The sequence below is a fragment of the Sarcophilus harrisii genome, chromosome 2 (assembly GCF_902635505.1).
Source record: "Sarcophilus harrisii chromosome 2, mSarHar1.11, whole genome shotgun sequence".
In the NCBI taxonomy this organism is placed as follows: Eukaryota; Metazoa; Chordata; class Mammalia; order Dasyuromorphia; family Dasyuridae; genus Sarcophilus; species Sarcophilus harrisii.
The window spans coordinates 519,968,488-519,989,888 of record NC_045427.1 but is presented as its reverse complement, the minus strand read 5'-3'; the positions used below and the strand labels follow the sequence as shown (position 1 = coordinate 519,989,888).

Here is a 21,401-nt window from a genome sequence, read left to right as displayed (position 1 = left end):
CTCTCTCTGGAGGCAGATAGCATTTTCTATCCAAAATTTATTGGGATTGCCTTGGATCACTGTACTAATGAGAAGAACCAAGTCTTTCATAGTTTATCATCACACAATCTTGCTGTTATACAATGTATTTCTGATTCTTCTTTCAACATTCATTTTTTATAAGATTTTGAATTTCAAATTTTTTCTCCCTCCCTTCACACCCTTCTTCCCCAAGATAGCAAGCAATCTAATATAGGTTATATATTGCTAATATATGAACAAATGACCACATTAGTCATATTGTGAAAGAAGAAACAGAACAAAAGAGAAACACCACCAAAAAAAAAAAAAAAAAAGCAAAAACAGTATGTTTTGATCTGTATGTGGATAATATTTTCTGAGTCTTTTGGAATTATCATGGATTATTGAATTGCTGAGAAGAACTAAGTCTATCACAGTTAATTATAGCAAAATGTTGCTGTGCTTGTGTACAATGTTTCTCTGGTTCTGCTCACTTCACTTAGTATCACTTCATGTAAATCTTTCTAGATTTTTCAGAAATCAGTCTGTCATTTCTTATAGCACAATAATATTCCATTATATTCACATCTCATTTCTTCAGCCATTCCTCAACTAATGAGTATTGCTTCAATTTCCAGTTTTTTGTCACCACAAAAAAAAAAGATAAATGTTTTTGTACATGTAGATCCTTTCCCCTTTTTAATGATAATTTTGGGGTGCAAACCTAATAGTGTTATTGCTGGATCAAAGAGTATGCTCAGTTTGATTGCCCTTTGGGCATAGTTCCAAATTATTCTCCAGAATGGTTGGATCACATCACAATTTCAACAATAATGCATCTTCTCCAGTATTTATCATTTTCTTTTTCTCTCATCTTAGTCAATCTGATATCTGTGAGGGTGGTTCTTCAGAGTAGTTTTAATTTGAATTTCTCTAATCATTAATGATTTAGAGCATTTTTTCACATACCTATAAGTAGCTTTAACTTCATTTGAAAACTGCCTGGTCATATCCTCCATTTATTTATTAATTAGGGAATGACTATTTTGTCATTCTATTTGTCACTATCTTGTCTAGGGAATGACTTCTTATCAATTTGACTCAGTTCTCTCTATATTTTTTTAGTCAAAATGAAATAGTTTCAAAGATTACTGCTTTATAATAAAGTTTTAAATATACAATTAGGGCACATTTCTTTGCATTTTTTCATTAATTCCCTTGATTTCTTGACTTTTTGTTTTTATAGATGAATTTCATTATTATTTTTGTAATTTTATAAAACAATTTTTGGTTGTTTGCGATGGCACTGACTAAATAAATTAATTTGGGTAGAATTGTCATTTTTATTATATTGACTCAGCCTACCCATGAGCAATTGATATTTTTCCAGTTATTTAGATCTGACTTTATTTGTATGAAAAGTGTTTTGTAATAGTGTTCATATAAGTTCCTAGGTTTGTCTTAGTAAGTAGGCCCCCAGATATTTCATATTTTCCAGTTATTTTAAATGGAATTTCTCTTTCTATCTCTTGTTGCTGAGCTTTGTTTGTAATATACAGAAATGCTGATCATTTATGTGGATTTATTTTATATTTGGCAACTGCTAAAGTTGTTAAGTATTTCAAGTAGTTTTCTAGAATTCTCTATATCCTCTGCAAAGAGTGATAGTTTTGTTTCCTTGTTGCCTATCCTAATTCCTTCAATTTCTTTTCTTCTCTTATTGCTAAAGCTAATATTCCTAGTACAATATTGAATAATTGTGGTTAATTGTGGTGAATAATGGGCATCCTTGTTTTACTCCTGATTTTATGGGGAAGACTTTTAGCTTATTCCAAATACAACTAATGATGGTTTTAGATAGAAAGATACTACTTATCATTTTAAGGAAAACTCCATTTATTTCTGTACTCTCTAGCATTTTTATAGGAATGGATGCTATATATTTTTTCAAAAGCTTTATCTGCATCTACTGAGATAGCATGATTTCTATTAATTTTGTTATTGTTATGATCAACTAGGCTAATAGTTTTCTGAATTTTGATCCAGTTCTGCATATATTCTGCTGTACTCCCACCTGTTCAGAGCATATTTTTCTTTTAATAAATTGTTACAATCTTTTTGTTAATATTTTATTTAAAATTTTTGTATCAATATTCTTTAGTGAAATTTTCAATTTTTTTTACTCTTTCTGGTTTGGTATCAGTACCATATTTGTGTCATAAAAGGAATTTAGTAGACTCCACCTATTTTCCTAAATAGTTTATATGATATTAGAATTAATTGTTCTTTAATTGTTTGGTAGTAAATCCATCTGACACCAGAGATTTTTTTTCTTAGGGAGTTAATTTCTGACTTGTCTAACTTCTTTTTCTAAAATGGGGTTATTTAAATATTTTATTTTCTCATGTTTAGGTAATTTAGTTTTTGATAAATATTCATCCATTTCACTTAAATTGTCAGATTTTGAGGGGGGGATATGGTTGGGAAAAATAGCTCCTAATTATTGTTTTAATTTTCTCTTCATTGGTAGTGAATTTGCCCTGTTCATTTTGATATTAGTAATTTGGTTTTCTTTTTTCTTTTTTTTTTAATAAAAATTAACAAAAGTTTACCTATTTTATTGGTTTCCTGCTCCCCCCCCCCATAAAACCAGCTTTAATTTTATTTATTAGTTAATAATTTTCTTACTTTCAATTTTATAAATCTCTTATTTTCAGAATTTCTAATTTGGCATTTAATTGGGGATTTAATTTTTTCTTATTCTAACTTTTTTAATTGCCTGCCCAATTCATTGATTTGTCCTTTCTCTATGTTAATTATGTAAGCATTTAGAAATATAAAATCTACCTTAAATATGGCTTTGGCTGTATCTCACAAATTTTGGTATATTGCCTCATTATTATCATTCTCTTTGACATTATTGATTGATTGATTGAAATTATTGATTATTTCTATAATTTGATGTTTTACCCACTCATTCTTTAGGATTAGATAATTTAATTTACAATTAATTTATAAACTTTATAATTTATAAATTTATAAACTATCTTTTCATAGCCCTTTATTACATAATTTTTTTATTGCATTATGACCTGAAAAGGATTCATTTAATATTTCTTCCTTTATTTGTGATATTTTTATGCCTCAATACATGGTCAATTTTTGTGTAGGTGCCATATACTGCTGAGAAAAAGGTATATTCCTTTCTATTCCCATTCAGTTTTCTTCAGAGGTCTATCACATCTAACTTTTCTAAAATTCTATTCACCTCTTTAACTTTTGGGGGGTATTATTTTGTGGTTAAATTTATTTAGTTCTGAAAGAGGGATGTGGTCTCCATTTAGTACAGTTTTGCTGTCTAATTCTTCCTGTAACTCACTTAACTTCTTTTGTAATAATTTGGATGCTATTCCACTTGTACATGTATGTTTAGTATTGATATTACTTCATTGTCTATGCTACCTTTTAGCAAGATGTAGTTTCCTTTCTTGTCTCTTTTAATTAGATCTATTTCTGTTTTTGCTTTGTCTGAGATCAGGATCACTACCCCTGTTTTTTTTTTTTTTTTTACTTTAGCTGAAGCATAATATATTGTGCTCCAGTCTTTTACCTTTACCCTTTGTATCTTTCTAGTTTCTTGAATACAATAAATATCTACACAACAGTGGATTTTAATCCACTCTGCTATTCACTTTTTATCCCATTTACACTCACAGTTGTGATTATTGTGTATTTCCCTCCATCTTATCCCCCCCTTTAATAGTTTGCTCTCTCTTTTCATGCTGTTTCTCCTCACCAATGTTTTACTTGTGATCATTATCACCCCCAATCTGTCCTTTCTTCTATAATCCCTCTTCTTCCTTTTCTTCCCCCTTTCTCTTACTACTTTCTTAGAGGATAATACAGATTTCTCTTTCCAACTGAATGTGTATGTTATTTCCTCTTTAAGCCAAATTTGATGAGAGTAAGATTCAAATAATGCTCGCAACTTGCCTTCTTTCCCTCTATTATAATAGATTTTTTATGCTTCTTCATGCACTATAATTTACTTCACTCTGCCTTCCCCTTTCCTTTTCTCCCAACAGAATCCTTTTTCCCTTAACTTTTTTATCCTCACATCAAAGTCAATTTAAACCCATACTCTCTGTCGAAATATGATCCTTCTAATTGCCCTTTTATGTAGGGAAAAATCAAACATATATTTGCAATTTGATTGCAAGTTCTTTAGCTTTTGCCTTTTCCAGTTTGGCAACATGAGCCACTGATTTTGGATGCAGGACATTGCTACCCCAGTAATGTTGGATCTCATCATATCTATCACCGTAATTGGTTTTGATAGCTTTTACTAGCTTAACCAGGGCTCCTTTATTTTCAGGGCTAATCTGAGTGAAGATAATGCTTGGATAAGTCTTTCTGTGAACTAAGTGACCCAGTCTGACCTTAACTTTGATAATACAGTAAGGAACCCCCATTTTCTAGTACAAGGTAGGTAGGAAGAGCACTAATGGGGTCCACATCATGTGCAATCATTACCAACTGCACTTTCTTGTTTTCTACCAGTGGTGACAATGTTAACAACTGCTCTGAGGACAGGTGGTCTCTTAGTGTGGACATTTCTTTTGCTTGAAGCTTTTTGTTCAGCCCTAGCCAGCAGCCTTTGCTTCTTTTGTTACTTTGTCTAAGCTCTTTACTTGTAAGTCAGTTTAAGCAGTTGAGTCTGATGATCCAAGCCTGGGTGAACTGATTGATTGCTGGTGGTATTTCAAACATTTATAAAAGACAGACCTTTGACATTACAGTCTGATGTACTGAGGCCATTTGACAAACTGAAAAAAGTTCCTTTTGGTCTGGATGTTTTGCCCAGTGCCAAAGTTCTTGGGTCACTTCTCAAACAAAGGATTGACCACTTTCTTGGTCTCTTTATAACAACAGGAGCCAGAGCCACCTTCTTTCCCTTGGCTTTTTTCCCTTTTGGCATCTTAGCAGAATGAGCTAGAGATACAATTCTTAAAAACTACAAATGTCATTTTCTCATGTAGGACTGTAAACTATTTAACCTTATTGAATACCATGAGTTTTTTCCTTTCCTCTAACCATTTTTCGCTTCTCTTGAGTCATATTTAAAGATAAAGTTTTTTCCTAATCTTTGGTCTTTTCATTAGGAAAGTTTGAAAGGCCTCTATTTCATTGAATGTCCATTCGCCTTCTCTTCTCCCTGAAAAATTATGCTTAATTTTGCTGGTAGTTGATTCTTAGTCATAATCCCAAACTTTTTTGCCTTCCAGAATTTCACATTCTAAGACCTTTGATCTTTAAGGTAGAAACTACTAAATCCTGTATAATTCTGGCTGTGGCTCCTTCATATTTGAATCATTTCTTCTTGACTCCCTGCAGTATTTTCTCCTTGACCTGATATAGTTCTAGAATTTGGCTACAACCTTCCTCAGAATTTTCATTTTGGCATCTCCTTCAAGAAGTGATTTCGTTGACTACATTACCCCTCTGGTTCTAAGATATCAGTTTGCTTGACAGTTTCTTGAAAGATGCTGGCCAGGCTCTTTTTGTTTGTTTTTGTTTTTGTTCATTAGTCTTAAGTTAATTTTCCTGAATCCATTTTTTAGTTCAATTGTTTTTCCAATGAAATATTTTACATTTCCTTCTATTTTTGCATTCTTTTGATTTTTGTTTGGATAATTTTTGATGTCTCGTAGAGTCATTAGCTTCTACTTTCCCAATTCTAATATGTAAGGAATTATTTTCTTCAGTTAGCTTTTGTACCTTCTTTTCCTTTTGCCCAATTTTACTTTTAAAGGAGTTGCTTTTTTTAGTGGATCCCCTCCCCCAATTTGGTCAATTAAATATTTTAAGGGGTTGTTTTCTTCAGTCATTTTTTATGCCTCCTTTTCCAAGTTGTTGATTCTTTTTTCATAATTTTCTTACATAACCTTCATTTATTTTCCCAATTTTCTTCTACCCTCTTATCTGATTTTGAGCACTTTTAAAAAGGACTTTTTGGGGTTGAGAACAATTTATATCTCTCCTTGAGGCTTCCCTTATATATTTTGACATTTTATTCTCTTTTGAGTTTATGTTTTGATCTTCCCTGTTGCCAGAAAAGTTTTTTATGGTCTGGGGTTTTTTGTTTTGTTTTGTTTTTTGCTCATTTTAAAAATCTGAGTTCTGCTGCTGGAGTAAAAAGGTGACACTGTCCCAAGATTCTTGCATTAGGTTCAGGAACCTGATCACTAGCTTTCTGCACAGAAACTTTTGAGACTAGCAGCTTGCCCATTGTGCTAGAGTGAACCTAGAATCTGTGGTGCCCTAGGTTTTGGGGCTGGCAATTTGCCTGCTGACTGGGTCTGGAGACTTCACAGCTGGCTTGCTGAGCCTGAACTGCAGGGACTCAGTTACTAATCTAGGCTGTGGCTAGGAGTCTCCCATTGGTTTTCCTGGACATTGCCTCTGCTGCTATGCTCCCCTTTTGTCCAAGTTAAGTCAGATCTTTCCTGAAGTCATTCTGAATTCTCTTAGGCTGGAAAATTTTTTCACTCCATTTTTTTGTGTGTGTGTGTGGATGCTATCCTTCTAAAATTCTTTTAGAGGATTTATTTAACTTGTTTCTTAGGGAGAAGAGAGGGATTGGGCAACTTTCTGACTTCTCTATATTATTTTGACTCTGCCCTTCCACTGCCCTCTTTTTAAGGAGAAGAGGAGAGGAGAAGAAAAAAATAAATATTTATTAAATGAATAAAAGTAAAATAAATAAAAATTACAATAAAAAATACCTAAGAAGTATTGAATCAAAACCATACTCTTACACCTATCCTTTACTTACTAGCTTTGTTTTTATATCTTCTTTGTGTCCTTTATTTTTTAAATTTTGGTTTTGATGATTTTTTCTTATCACAATTTTTAATATCTCTATTTTTCCTATTCAGAGGGTCATTCCTTATACTAAAGAGTAAAACAGAAAATTAAAAACAAATCAGTTCAGTAAAAATAATGTATGAATTAAGTTTGAAAATGTATGCCATGCTTCATAATACAGTTCTAAACCTTTACAAAGAAAGGAGTATATCCTTATATTTCTTCTTTTAAGCTATTTTTGTTGATTATAATTACACAGCATTATTCATAGCTTATACACAGTTAACAAAAGGAGATTAATTGATCATAGCGAGGTAAGGACATTCAGATCAAGGAAAGGACATTTAGCTGAGAACACAGCATTGATCTAGTTGAGGAAATTAGAGTCAAATCTCTTTCTTGTCCACAGTGGTCCACTTGTGAAATCTGTATACCTAGCTGAAGTTCCTCATGGATTTCTGTTCTCAGGTGATTAGTTAGCTTTGGTATCCTAAGCCAATTAAATCTTAAAGACAGTTTCAATATGTACTTTTAAAGGGGAAAAAAAAGCAACTTTGTCTATTTTATGAGAACACTGGAAGATTTTTTTCTCCTGCTGCAAAGAGAAATCTTCATTCTCATAGCTCTTTTTCAGACCAACCTTGATTACTATATTTATGGAGCATTAAGTTTTTTATTATTTTTTATTCTTGCTATTCATGTTATTGTTGCTGTGTAGTATATATTGCTTTTCTGGTTCTACTTAGTATATTTTGCATTAGTTCACTTAAGTTTTTCGCCCATCATTCTTCTTACAAATGTCTTTGAAAAATTCAAGTTGATTAATCAGTTTCTTTTGCATCTACATTGGTCTATTTTAACTACTCCCATTTTTTCCATCTCACTGCAATTATTTCTTTTTTTAAATCATATTTTATTTTTTCAAAAACAAGCAAAGATGTACCTTTGCAAAACCTTATGTTCCAATTTGTTCTCCCTTTCCACATTCATGCACGTACACACAGATCAAAAGGAAAAAAAAGACAAAAAAGGGGGGAAAAACCAAGCAAATAAGCAACAACAACAATAGAAGATGAAAATATTATGTTTTGATCCACATTCAGTCTCCATAGTTCTCTCTCTGGATGTGGATGTTAGTCTATTAGAATTTACTTGAATCACCTCATTTTTGAAAAGAGCCAAGTCTATCACAAATGATCATCTTACAATCTTCTTGTTATTATGTCTGTTATTTTAGTTCTGCTTATTTCACTTAGCATCAGTTCATATAAGTGTTTCCAGGTCTTTCTGAAATTATCCTGCTCATCATTTCTTATAGAATAATAATATTCCATTACATTAATATACCATAATTTGTTCAGCCAGTCCTCTACTGAGGGGCATCCACTCAATTTCCAGTTCCTTGCCACTATGAAAAGGGCTGCTACAAACAGTTGTGCACGTGTAGATATTTTTCCTTCTTTTATTATCTCTTTGAGATACAGACCCGCTGTATCAAAGAATATGCACATCTCTATAGCCCTTTGGGCATAGTTCCAAATTATTTTCCAGAATGGTTGGATGATTTCACAACTCCACAATAAATGGCCTCGTTTTCCCACATCTCCTCCAACATTTATCATTATCTTTTCCTGTTATCTTAGGCAATTTGAGAGGTGTGAAGGGGTACATCAGAATTGTCTTAATTTGAATTTCTGTAATCAATAATGATTTAGAGCATTTTTTCATATGACCAGAAATGGCTTTAATTTCTTCATCTGAAAATTGTCTATTCATACCCCTTGACCATTTATCAGTTGGGGAATGGGATTCTTATAAATTTGAGTCAATTCTCTATATATTTTTTAGAAATGAAGCCTTTATCAGAAATATGTCTGTAAAAATTATTTCCCAAATTTCTGCTTCACTTCTTTCTAATCTTAGCTTTCTAATCTTAGTTTTGTTTGTACAAAACCTTTTTTAATTTAATGAATCAAAATTATCCATTTTGCATTTCATAATATTCTCTAGCTCTTCTTTGAATTCCTCCTTTCTCCACAGATCTGAAAGGCAAACTATCCTTTGTTCTCTTAATTTGTTTATAGTATCACCCTCTATATCTAAATCATGAACCAATTTCGACCTTATCCTTGTATAGGATATGAGATATTGGTCAATGCTTAGTTTCCGCCATACTATTTTCCAATTTTCCCAGAAATTTTTGTCAAATAGTATGGAATTATTTTTCTTTGTGATCTCAAAAATGTAAACCTTAAGAGCAATCAGTTTATCTTAGACTGACTTTCTCCATAAAATTTTAATTCATGAGATCCTGCCTATTTTTACTCTGAATTCTTTGAAATTTACTCTTTTCAAATGTGGGATAAATGTGTAAGATTTTGTCTAGTTTTTTCTCTGTGAAGAAGCAAAGTGGTAGCAGATGTCTGGATAATTAAAGACCCACTTCCTATCATATCATATTGTAATATCCCTATATATTGTGCCTCCACACCAAGCTTCTGATCTATTTCCTTAATGCATTCATCAATCTTCTCTGTCTGGGTAGACTGTATCATAATCCAATTACAATATCAGTTTTGTTCTGCTTTTTTTGATTTCCCCCCAAATGTTTTCTAGCATGCTTGCTCACCCTTATCTTTTGAGGCAATTGGGGTTAAATGATTTGCCCAGGTTCACACAGCCAGGAAGTGTTAGAAGTCTGATGGGAACTCAGGTCCTCCTGACTTCAGGGGTAATGCTCTATCCAGTATACCATCTAGCTGTCCCCCATTCTCTTATTTTTCATTCAAGTTTATTTTCAATCCTTATTTCCTTCCTCATTCTCCCTACCCCTATTGATAAAGTAAGAAAAAATAAAAGCTGTTTGAAATATGCATAATCAAGCAAAATAAATACCTATATTGACTAGGTCCTTTAAAAAAAAAAAAAAAAGCTATAATTTGCACAATGAGTACAATCCCTTCTCTATCTGGAGGTGGATAATATGTTTCATCATAAGTCATCTGGAATTGTGTTTGATCCTTATGATCATCAGAGTTCCCAAATCGTTTAAAGTTATTTGTCTTCACAATATCATTGTTATTGTACAAATGACTTTCCTGATTCTTCTCTTTTCACTTTTCATCAGTTCATACAAATCTTCCCAGATTTCTTTAAAACATTCCCTTCAAATTTCATATGGTAAAATGATGTTCCATTACATTCATATAACATAATTTGTTCCAGACAATTCCCTTTCCTAATCCTATTCTTTTTTTAATAAGACACAAACTTCCAGGTTCATATTCCAGGTGTGGGCATATTCTCTCAACACTCAGTGAAATCTTTGAGGTCAAATTTACCTTTTCATATTCAAATTTGTACTTACTCAAAGTTTATTTGTGTATGTTCATCTGACACTACAGATTTTACTGATGTCTGTTTTCTTGGATTTTGTTTCCTATAAATTTCTGAGTGTCACTATAGCTATTCTTCTTTCTACATTGTAGATATTTTCTGTAACATCTATCATAGTTAATAAAAGTGGATAGATTGTTCCCCTCCCCCTTCCACTTCAGTTTAAAGCCTTTGGATTAGATTTGCAAGATTCCATGTAAATTATAATCAGCTCTTATGGTTACAGTCCATCCTTGGCCAAAAGCCAGTTCATTTTTTCTATTCAAAGCTAGGAAGGCCAGGGGAAAGGAAGCAATAGAGATAACTCTAATTTTCAAACCTGGAGGTCAAGAGCTTTGAATGTTTAGATAATGTTTTTACAATACAAGATAGAAGACTAAAATAAATTACTTGGCTAATTTAGTTTAGTTATTTTTTTTTAACCCACCTTAATTTTCTAGGTCAAGGATTCTTACCTTAGGGTCTGTAAACGTAAAAAAAATTTTTTTTGATAACTGTATTTCAATAATTGGTTTCTTTGTTTCTTCTTTTTTCTTTTTCTTTTCAGAAGCAGCTAGTAATGGAGTAAAGTGCTGACCTTGAAATCAAAAGGACTTGAATTCAAATTTCACTTCAGATACTTACTAGTTGTATAACCCTCTGTCTCAACCCCTTTTGGTCCTAATTTCCTCCACTGTAAAGTGGGGATAATAATACTATTTCCTTCAAATGAGATATTTGTAAAATATACTTAGCACAGTAAAAACCTGGCTCAGGTATTGTTAATGTTAATGTAAGTTGTGTATGTGTATGTGTACACATACTGTGTACTACTGTGTACACATACTACTATCTGGGACCTCATTTGGGGGTTTTCTTGGCAAAGACACTTAAGCAGTTTTCCATTTCCTTCTCTAGCTCATTTTACACAGCCACCAGGTTTAAGGGACTTGCCCAGAATCACCCAGCCAGTAACCGCCTAAGGCCAGATTTGAACTCAGGAAGATGAGTCTTTCTGACTTGAGATCCAGCATTCTACCCATTGGACAACCTAGTTGCCTTATCTGACTCATAGTAGATGGTGTATTAATGCTTATTCCTTTCACCCTTTGTAATTCTATATATTTTGTTTTATATACTCAAAAACTTAATTCAAAAAGTGAGTCCATAGACTTCATCAGATAGCCAAAGGAATCCTTCACACACACACACACACACACACACACACACACACACACCTCTGATTGGTGACAGAAGTATGGAGTTGGAGTTGCTTGCTTACATTATTGGAGTAGGACAATTTTCCATTTAATGTTGTATAGACTCGATCTCAGTTAAATATAACTTGGTCTCACTGTTCTGAAACTCGTATTTCCAGTATGTAAGGGCTAAACTCTCATTCTTCTCTTTTCATGTTGTTGAAAAAGATGAATTTTCTTTATTATTTTGGATTAAATCATCAATTTCATACCCAGATTCTTCTTCTTTTTTCAATGCCTCCCTTTGATGCTGTCAGTTTTCTCCAAGGTAATGGAACATTTTGGTGCTTGGAAAATCACCTCGTGTATATTTTATAGGCTTGATTAGAAAAGTTCAGTGAATTATCTTTGCAAAACCGTAATGATTCTTGGCTTGTTGGGGAACTGAAAAGCATTGATTGTTGTTCCTCCCTCGGGAGACATTTCTCCTCTCTACCAGACATGCATTACAAGGTTTGGTTTGGTCCCTGCTCCATGGGGACTCAAACAACAACAGAATATTGTTTCCTTCTTTGATCCAGGAAAGTTGAGTCTGGTTAGTTCTGTAGGCTAAATTCGGGATTAGATTTCCTGATTGTTTCACATTATTCCCTGAGACAGATCTTACCTCACTGATATTAGACACTGGTGGCATCAATGGTTTAGAACAGTCAAACTCAAATAGAAGTGAGAGCCTATACCCACTGTGGTTTCCAAATTAACAATTAATTCCAAATTGGAGCACTGTGGTACAAGAGATAGAATGCCAGATCTAGAGTCAGGAAGACCTGAGTACAAAGTTGACCTCAAACATTTACTAGCTATGTGACGCCGGGAAAGTCACTTTACCCTGCCTGCCTCAGTTTCTTTATCTATAAAATGATCTGGAGTAGGAAATGAGAAACCTCTCCTGTATCTCTGCCAAGGAAATCTTGGTAACAACAATGTTCTGTTGTATTATTATTTATTGCATTAAATATTTTTCAATTATATTTTTATCTGGTTTAGGCACTTGGAGCATGTGTTTGACACTTCTGAACTAGAAATCCACTTGACTGGAGATATTTACAAATAGTAATATTAGTTAAGTTTACCTGTATAACAGGTAACTCTACCCTTCCTTTTTCCATCTCTATAATCTTATGCCCTTCTATGACCAACCAGGATCCAAGACTCCCACAGCTTCTGCCTTGGCCATTAGGCAGGACCCAAGACTCTGTTCTGCATATCCCCCTCTTCACAGGACCTAGAACCGCCACCTTCCTTCTCCTGAGGCTCTCATTGCCAAGACAGCTTTTCAACATCAAAATAAGCTGTGAATCTTATGGCACAGATGACCTGACTAAATAAGGATTGAAGAAGGAAGACCTGGGCACAGAACTCACCAACCACGGGGGACCATCAAGGAGGACCAGGAACTCATTGTTTGCTCTGCCTGTGTTTGGATACACTCCAACGGGATGTCCCGTTGCTAATGTGGAGGACATTGTAATCTATTACCCTATGCTCCATTCAGAATCCCTCTGCCTAGACAAAACCCCTATGATTGTATGCTGTAGACTGGGCTAATTTCTCACTCCCTTATACCCATCCATATGTCAATCCTAACTCTCCCATCTCCCTATCTACCCACCTTTCCACTTCATTTTCTGGAATCCCTGTTCTTTGGCTAATGAACCTTCCCTCATAGTAGATCTACATCCTCTTCTTTTCCTGTATAAAGTCACATATATTTATATTTGATTTTCTGTACACAGTTTGTTTTCCTTTCTCCTTACCTCCCTATAGTCCTCAGAAGAAGTTCCCCAGCAAAAACTTAGTTTTGTTTTTGTTTCTCTAGCCTATCACACAATAAGTGTTGAATTGAAATTTCCTGGAGATCCTAAGACCTAGAAAATTTTTCATAGGAGGGAAACAGCAAAATGGTTGAGACATAGTGTCAGTAAATTAGATTGCCTTTACTCTCTCTAGGTTGGACAGAGAGGCACTTGCTATCTGTTCCTAGATCCTCAGGGGCAGGAAACTACTCAATAGGCTAGAGCCCACTATCTGTATGTTAAGACATCCTCTTTTCATCTTGGGTCTTCTTTTCTTTGACCTTTTGGTTTGAAGTTTCAGGAGAGGAATTAGAAGGAAGCTGCAGGGGTGAACAGGAACCAGATGGAAAGACACAGATACCACAATCAATGTCAGCCAAAAGATGCTGAACCATAAGGAGAGTTTCTGAGCCTAGAGTGGAGACTGCAATCCAAGGGAAGTCATGTAGGGGGAAAAAATGCAGAATCGCTGAGAATAACAGCTTCTATGACATCTGCCTGATGATCTGAGGAAGTTTATTTCCCTTTTAATCCAAGACTGTGAAAGGGGAGTGCCCACCTCTTCCATTCATTCCTTTTCTTGAAAAAAAAAAAGGGAAGTTGACAAATATTAATAAATATGAAAAACTCCATATACAGAAAATAGAAAAAAAATTATATGTGAAATTATGAACTATTAGGCATATCATGTTTCAAGTTACATAATTTTATCATGTGATATATACATAATTACATATATAATTTGACTTGGTAGTACTAATTCCACCCTGCTTTTCCAGGTCCATTTTTGAACTTCCTTCTGCTTCCTTCTGCTTACTTTAAAATTTTCCATTTACATTTTCTTTTTTAGTCATTTTTTTTTATTGCCCCTCTTCTTCTCTTCAACTCTTTACCCCTTCCTACCAAAATAAAAGCCCTCCTATGTAACAAACATAACCAAGCAAAAAGAAATTCACACTTTGGTTGTGTCCCAGAATGTATGTCTTTTTATGAATTTATAATCTATGTCTCTGCGAAAAGACATAAAGCAAGATTCATTATCAGTCTTCTGTAATTGAGAGCAATGATCAGAGTTCTTGTCTTTTAAAGTTATCTTCTTTTATAATATTATAGCCATATTGTTTGTTCTGAATACTGTGCTATTAAATTTGATTATTTTTGGTTCTATGCATTTATTCTCTTCACTGATCAACTTTTTTTTTAAAACTAGTGCCAAATTGTTTTGATGATTTTTGTTTTATAGTATCATTTGAAATCTAGAACTGCCAGGTCTCCTTCCTTCCTACCTTTTTTTAAAATCATTTCCCTTAAGATTCTCAACTTTTTGGTCCTCCAGATAATTTTGTCTAGTGCTATAAAATAATTCCTTGGTAGTTGGACTACTGTAGCACTGTCTCTAAATTAATTTAGACAGTCTCATCCTCTTTATTATATTGTCAATCCAGATCGATTGTTATCTCTCTTATTTTTAAACAGATCAATTGTTATCTCTCTTATTATTTTTAAATCTTCTGTATGGAAGAACTCTGAACTGCATTCGTGGTAAAGTTTGGGAAAATAGATTAATAGAATAGATGGACAGAGATTCAAACAGATGGATCAACAGATCTTGGTAAAATACTGCACAGTGATGTGTTGGAGTCAGAATTAAGCAGTAGGAAAAGAACAGGTATACTGTATGTTTAAGATACACATTAACAATAGGGAAGCTCAAAAAAAAAAAAAAGATTGGCAGAATTAAGGTAAAAATAGTAATGCTGTTATACGAATGAGATGCAAAGGAAGAATAGACAAAGAGACATTAGAGGGGCAGGAGGCTTGTAGTTCTGAAAACCTACTCACAATGGGAATGGGTTCAATAGGCAACGCTACATATATACCATGAAGGATATAGTGACCTCCAAAATCTATAAAGAAATAAGGGGGGGAGAGATGAGTAGATAAGGAAACAAAGGATGAAGAAAGAAGACAAGGGAGGGATTCTTTGTTAGGGGGAGGTTAAGTAATAGTAAGTTAAGTTATGAAGCAGAATTTAAACAGTCAGCAGGGATAGGAAAGATGTATGTGTATGTGGGATGTAAGTGTGTTTATGTGTGTATATATCTACATATGTATACATGAATATATCTTTTCTTAACTGTAGCTTGCTTGGGGGTTTTGGGGTAATGAAAGGGAGAAAAAAGAATAAAGCAAATAAGGTGCACAGCAGAGAACCAAAGAACAATTTATAAGGAAGTAAAGAAAAAATGGACATTCATGAGCATAATTTCTTCTATTAATATATATATACTTTCTTGGTCTGATAATTTGTTGATATATATTTTGAATCCTCCCTGATGTGCTGGGCATATAACAATGTTCTCTTTTATTTTGCTTTATGTTGTTTTGTATTCCTTTTCTGTTTTTTTTTCAAATAAAATAAATTTTTTAAAATCATTTTAAAAACTAAATACTATTCCAATATTCTATCAGTGTTATTTTATGACCACAAATTAAAGAACACTATATTCTGCAAAGAAGTGAAAATTAGTATTACCCAGAGGGAAAGGATGAAATATATGATAATTCTAAGCATGTTGTAACTTATTACAAATTTGAAATTACAAAGGAGAAGTGGAGTAAATGAAGTTGTCTATGGAATGTATGAATTTAAAAAAAAGGGTTGATGAAGTGAGCAGAACCAGAAGAAAACTGTACAGTTATAGTGACTTTGTATGATAAACAATTGTGATTGGCTTAACTCTTCACATCAATACAATGTTTCAAGCCAGTTCCGAAAGACTCATGATGGAAAATGTTTTCTACATCCAGAGAAATAAGTGATGAAGTCTGAATATAGAGTGAAGCATATTATTTTCACTTTATTTTTGTGGGTTTTTTTTCCTTTTGGTCTGTTTCTTCTTTCCCTACATGAAGAATATAAAATGTTTTACATGATTGCACACATATCACATCATATTACTTACTGTCTTGGGGGGGAGAAGTGACGGAGGGAGAAAATTTGGAACTCAAAATGATTTGGCCAGGGTCACTTAAGCTAAGTAAGGTGTCAACTCAGGAAGATGAGTCTTCCTGACTCCATGTCTGGCATTCCATCCACTGCATCACCTAGCTGAAAACTGAAGCCACGAGATTAAATAAATTGCCAGAGTCATCACGTAGGTGGTAAACATTTGAGGCAAGATGTAAATTCAGATCTTTCTGACTCAGTCCAGTGTTCTGCCCACTAAAAGCACATAGTCCATTTCTTACAATGAATTCTTCCAGTTTGATTGGGTAGGTAGTGCAATTGTAACTATCCTCATTTTATACATGAAGAACCTAAGGCTGAAAGAACTGGTCAAAATAACAAGGCTAGTAGTAAGCAGTAGAGTTGGGGGTCTTTCAGTTCAGTTGGCTAGCAGCTAGTTGATTGAGGTACATGCATAACTGTAACATAGGGAAGATGCTGTATAAAAAGATTGTAAATAACACCTGACTCATTCCTAGCTTCATAAAATGTATAGATTTATAGGCTCTTACTTGAATGAATTAATTAATCTGCTCCAGAGGATAGTGTATAATTTGGTTATCGTATAGCTCTGTAATCATCCCACTAGCTAAGTGGTTTCTTCAGGAGGTATTCAACACTCATATGGTGACTTTCCTGAAACCTGCAGTATTTCAACTGCTCACTAGAGAGCACTCTTATATAAGTCCCCTTCCCAGTGCCCTAAATTTGCACGGCTCCTGACTCCTGGTTGTTAGTTTGGAGTTCAAAGTAGATATAGATTTATTTGAATATTACAACAGTAGAAAATCTCTGATTTCTGCTCTCTACTTTCCACCTTCCATTTGAGAAATCTCCTATTATTCAATAACCAAATTTTTTCATAGACTTAAATAATTGATTTGGTTCTTTTAATAGCCAAATGATTTATTAAGGCAGTCATATAAATAATTATTTAAAGGAGTGACCTTTGGTAGTTTTCTTATTTGGGGCATAGATCTATTCAGAGTCCTAAGAGAAACAACTATTTTGACTCAGAGTTCTGAGATGGCAGGTGCTTTTTTGAATGTGACATGCTATTGAATATTGGAACAAATGGAGACTAGAATAGGCTTTAGTGACTTGTAAAATGAAATATTGAAGAATTTGAAAATTGTTAGGAAGAAACAGATATTGGTACTCTTCTATGATTACAAAAGTAATTTACCTGATCATAGACAGAAGATGAGAGCAAGATTACTAATCATAAACTGAGGTGGGATTGATCACAAAAAGAACCCAGAACCTGAACCTAGAAATGGAAGAAATGAAAGGACATATTTAAGAACTGCATCAGCCAAGCTTGAAGCTAGAAGTGATTGATAATAGTGTTGCTGTTAAGAAGCTGGTTGCTGAGCAGAGGAATCAGAAAAATCATGTAGTGAATTGACCTGTTAAATTCAATGTGAATTAACTGGACTTAGTGGTTCAAAACATTTGTTCCACACAGAAGTTATGTTCATCAAAGGATTTTTAAAGATAGCTCCTGTGACAGAAAGAAAAATCTTAAATTTAGAAATCGAGTTGTGATTTTTTCTCATTAATGCTTTCTTTGTTAGCTTCCTGTAAGTGTGCGTCTACTATCTACCACAAATACTGAGTGAATTGTGGAGAAAATATGACCCAGATGTATGTATAAATTGGGATATATTTATTAATCATACATTGACTTTAACATGAGAAACTATTTGTTTTATTGCCAAAAATATGGTTATATTTAAGAGATAAATGTCATCAATGTGAGTGGTTGTGTGTGTAAACAGAAATGTACCAATTGGGCCTGAAAATCTTAAGTGGAAAGTAGAAGTATATTCCTCTCTCAACAAGGACACCCCAAGAACCTAATAAAGCATGAATATAATTATGTAGCAGTGATCCTCCTATGAGAACCTAGACTGTCAAGTTGAGGAAAAGTTAGAATGAATGAGTCACCCCCTGAGAGTGAATAAGTATGTTCATATGTACTATTTGAAACACTACAAAGTGGGGAGGCACCCTAAGTGTTGCATAACAAATCAGTAAACACACTGCCCAATTAACTCCCCTCCCTGTGATTGATGAAAGAAAGAATTAGGGAAGAGGTTGTGTTGAAGGAGGAATGGTGCCATGATAAAAGGTCTTACAAAAGTTAAAAGGAGTGTCTTATAAATGTGAGCTTTCAGGGAGGAGTCTTGCTTGTGTGACTTTAGGCAACTCATTAATCTTTTTGAGCCATGATTTCTTCCTATGAAAAATTTGAAAGTTAAAGTAGATGATTGTGGAATTCTCTTATGTGATTCTACAATGTGATCACTGAGTGAAGATTATTTGTCACGTTTGCTGACTTATCATACACATTCCAATGTATCCAAGGGCTCCATTTTGGGCTCTCTTTTCTTTATACATTTTCTTGATTATCTCATCTATTCCTGTGGGTTTATCTATTATCCTTATGTCTATGACTATATATATATATATATATATATATATATATATATATATAATCTCCAGCTATCTGTTGGTCATTTCCAACTACATGTCCTACGGGGCTCTTAAACTGCACAAGGCTGGTTCATGAAGAAATTGTTCTTATTTGTTGTTTGTTTTCAAAGACTAATAATACCACGAGTGTGACATCTTGACTTATTTATGAATCGGATTTAAGTGATTTAAGTGAGTCATTTGAAATTTAGTGGCAGGACTAAAGTCAAGATGATTAGTGATGGCCCAAGATGTTTTCAGAGGAAGAAATTCAAAATGTCAAGAGCCATATTAAAAAATGCTCCAAATCATTAATAATTAGAAATACAAATTAATACAACTGAGATTCTACCTATCAGGCTTTTAAAGTTAATAAAAATGGACTATTATAATTGTTGTAGAAAAAGTACACAATGCACTGTTGATGAGCAGGGAATTGTTTCTGTAATTTGAACGGATGAAGTGAATTTGAGTACTAACTACACTTGAAGTTGAAAAGATCTGAATTTGAATCATACTTCAGAAACTTACTAACTCTGTGATCCTGTCTGTATAAGTCACTTAATCTGTATCTGTAAGATGTCAATAAGAATGGCATTTACCTCCTAGGGTTGTAGTGAGGATCAAAAGAATAACAAATAAAAATGCTTTTCAAACTTTAAAGTGCTTTATAAATTTAGTTGTTTTCATGAAAGTAGAATTTCTTATCTTTCTTCTCAAACTGTCTTCTCGTTCCTTAATTCTGTAGATAGAACCACTGTCCTTCCAGTCATATAGATTTGAAACTTCAAAGTCATTCAGTCAGTCAACAAATATTTATTAATCACTTAATTATTATGTTCCAGGAACTATGTAAAGTGCTGGAGATACAAAGAAAGGACAAAATATTGTCCCTGCCTTCAAGAAACTCACATCCTAAGGGGGGAGGCAACATGTAACTATTTATACACACACCCACACACATATATATTTATTTCAATATTAAAATATTTAATATTTAAATTTTATATGTTTTAAAATATTAAATCTAATTAAATAATTTATAAATTAAATTATAAAATAAATGTTAAATCTAATTAAATTTAAATTTAATTAAAATATTTTAAATTAATTAAATTTTATATATTATATAATTATAAATATTTAATATAAAATATTTTAATATATAAAATATTTATATATGTGTGTATATAGCAATCTATATATGCCTATGTGTATGTACACATATATGTAACACAGATAAGATATAACATACTTCTATATCTATAACTATACATTTATAAAATTTTATGTAAATATATGTGTATCTCTGGCTAGAAACACATATACTTTTACATATAGAATAAATAGAAAATAATATTAAATGAAGTGAGAACTGGGAAAGCTCTTCTGCAGAAGTTAAGATTTGAGCTGAGTCTTACAAGGAAGTCTAGGAAGTAAGAAGTTGAGTTGAGGGACACCCAGTAGGAAGACATGGAATGGAGAGAATTATCTTCTACTCTTTGACTCTCACTCACCTGTCTATATTTGACTTTCTACTCTTTTTGGGGGAGTTGGGGGTGTCTCTCTTTTTATATCTAGTCTCTATCCTGTTGAACTCACAGATCCACTTAGTTCAGGCCCTCATTACCTTTTCCTGAATTAAAGAATTAATCTCAATTTGGTTCCATTTCTTCCAGCCTTTTTTTCTAATCTATGCTCCAAGAAATGTCCAGGAAATATTTTTAAAGCACAGGACTGACGGCTGCCACTCCCTGGGAAAAGAAACTTCAATGCTTCTATTGCCTATAGGATAAGTCTTCAGGACTCAAATACCGCCTCCCACATTAGCACACGCCCTTCCCATGATGAAAATTCGAATTTACTCCGAATATTATATTTTATCTATTTGTGTGTGTGTGTACATACATATATATAATATAGTTTGTGTTTATCTATGTTCATGTTGCTTTCCTCTTGTAGAACGTAAGCTCTTTCAGAACCAGAACAATTTATAAAATGACTAAAACACTTTAAAGACAGACAGCTTTGAAATGGTTAAGCACTCCGAACTTCAGTGGCAGCACCAAACATGAGGACCACGCCGAAATGGTTCCCGCTTCACAGAGGTGATAGACTAGAGATGCAGGAGATAATATATTTTCCATTTTTAATAAAATATTTATTTATTTAATATATAATTAAAAAAAAACATAAATATATTAAAAATATATAATAAATAAATATTTCCACGTTTAATAAAAATAAAGCGTTAAAAATGGAACGAAGAGACTTAGAAACACAATCGGGACAGGTGTGGAAGGAACATGGTGAACTTATTCCTGAAAGTGAGGTTTCGTGCATAACGCTCTTTTTTTCCTTTGTGCATGGACATGTCCATAAGGTTATTGGTCAGATCCGTACTCACAGCACGTTTAAATAATAGTTGTGAAGAAGAATATTAGCTCTTTCCAGTGTTTCAGCTCCTACGTAGCTCTGCACCTAACCCAGGACCTATCAGGTGCCAGAGAAAGAACTTACTTAGTCACCGGTGACTGAATGAATGTTTGGCACGGGAGAGAGAAGAAAGGGAAGCACTGAATCGACCGGAAGTCTTGGAAAAAAGGTATACCTGGT

At 33.4% G+C, this 21,401-nt stretch overlaps 1 pseudogene; it reads right to left on the bottom strand.

Moving 5' to 3' along the window:
• Positions 1–4,190: 4,190 nt before the first annotated feature.
• LOC100920153 lies at positions 4,191–4,978 on the bottom strand (annotated as a pseudogene).
• Positions 4,979–21,401: the final 16,423 nt, after the last annotated feature.